The following is a 2,035-nucleotide window of genomic DNA, read 5'->3' on the forward strand; positions in this document are numbered from 1 at the left end:
TATTCTATTATTATTATTATTATTATTATTATTATTATTATTATTATGTTTATTTATACCCTGCCTTTTCTGTCCACAAGGAGACTCAAAGTGGCTGAATGTGGAGTAAAAGTCTATTCTCTTTTAAGTGGTTCAAAGAAGTATGAATGTTGTGTGTCAGGAGAGCAGCCAATACAAGGTGACTATGGCTGACCCCTTCTATCACAGATCCCTTTAATATTAACAGTTTCCTTCCATTTCTTGGTTTTTGTATTCACTTATAGTTTATTTCTTTTATTTATTTATGCCTTTCTCCTTGAGAGGACTCAAAGCGACTAAAAGCCAACAACTGATCAATTTAAAACAAAGCAAATACAGAAATAAATAAAAAAACAAACAGTACTGTGTAGGTAGATTAAAAATATAGTTAAAATCCAATAAGTACAATTAAAATGCATTTTAGAATACACTATGACCTACACAATCCCACCCACAACACGTCCCTCCAAATGCCTTCTGGTCTCTCTTGGGAGTTCCACAGTCTGGGAACAGCCATCAAAAAGGCCCTCTCCCATGTTTCCACCAAATGTGCTTGGGGGGAGGGAGGCAGAGGACAGAGAAAAGATCCTCCCCAGTAGATCACAGATGTCTACCAGCTTCATAGAAGAGTTGTAGTCCTTAAGATAACCGCACCAGAGTCATATAGGACTTTATAGGACAAAACTGGCACTTTGAATTGTGCTCGGAAATGTGTTGCCAGCCGGTGGAGTTGCTGCAACAGAGGAGTTGTCCACTTCCTGTAGCCAGCCCCAGTTAGCACTTTTCTGAGCACTTTTCAAAGGCAGCCCCACTTAGGGCACATGAGAGTAGTCCAACTAGGAGGTAACCATGGCATGTACCACCGTGGTCAGATCTGATTTCTCCAGGAACAGGTTCAGTTGGCGCACTAACTTAAAAAGTGCAAAAGCAATCCTGGTCGCTGCCAATACCTTGGTGTCCAGTTTCAGAGCCGATCTAGGAGTACTCCCAAACTGCAAACCTGCGTTTTCAGGGGAGTGTAACCCCATCTAACATAGGGTGGCTCCTTATTCCCAGATCTGTCTCTGGGAATAAGCACCTCTGTCTTTTCTGGATTAAGCTTCAATGTGTTTGCCCTCATCCAGTCCATTATAGCTGCTAGGCACCAGTTTAGCACTGGAACCACTTCCTTGGAATTAGGTGGAAAGGAGTGATAGAGTTGGGTGTCGTCTGCGTTTAGATGGCACTGCTCTCCAAAACTCCAGATTACCTCTCCCAGCGGCTTCATGTATATGTTGAACAGCATGGGGGACAACATGGAGCCCCGAAGGACCCCACAGGCCAATGGTCAAGGAGTCAAACAGAAGTCCTCCAGCACCACCTTCTGGGTACAGCCCTCCAGGAAGGAACAGAGCCACTGAAGAACAGTACCTCCAAGCCCCATCCCAGAAAGGTGACTCAGAAGGATACCAGGGTCTATGGTATTGAAAGTGACTGAAAAGTCGAGGAAAACCAACAGGGACACACCCCCATGTCCAGTTCTCTGCATAGGTCATCCACCAAGGTGACCAAAGCTGTCTGTCCCATAACCATTTCTGAAACCAGATTGAAACGGACCTAGTTAATCTGCTCAATCCATGAACCCTTGGTGTTGAGAAGCCACCAAACACTCCAGTACCTTCCCACAAATGGGAGATTGGAGACCAGCCTGTAGTTGTCAAGGATAGTGGGATCCAGGGAAGGGTTCTGTAGAAGAGGTCTTACTACAGCTTCTTTGACGCCCATGTGGAGTCACTTCTAATTCAAAACAGGACACGTGTTTTCCCATCTAGGTATTGACCTGGCCCAGACTGATTTGACTTATTCAGATCATTGTCATGGCCACCGCAAAATTGTGGAATCAGATAGGTAGCAGTGATGATATCCACTTTCCAAAAGTTGCTGTAATTTTAAGGTCACACAGATATGAAAATAATGTACTCAGTCAGAAAAATATAGTTACCTGAGATAAGAGAAAATATTATAGAAGTAGAACTTA

The sequence above is a fragment of the Anolis sagrei genome, chromosome 2 (assembly GCF_037176765.1).
Source record: "Anolis sagrei isolate rAnoSag1 chromosome 2, rAnoSag1.mat, whole genome shotgun sequence".
Classification (NCBI taxonomy): domain Eukaryota; kingdom Metazoa; phylum Chordata; class Lepidosauria; order Squamata; family Dactyloidae; genus Anolis; species Anolis sagrei.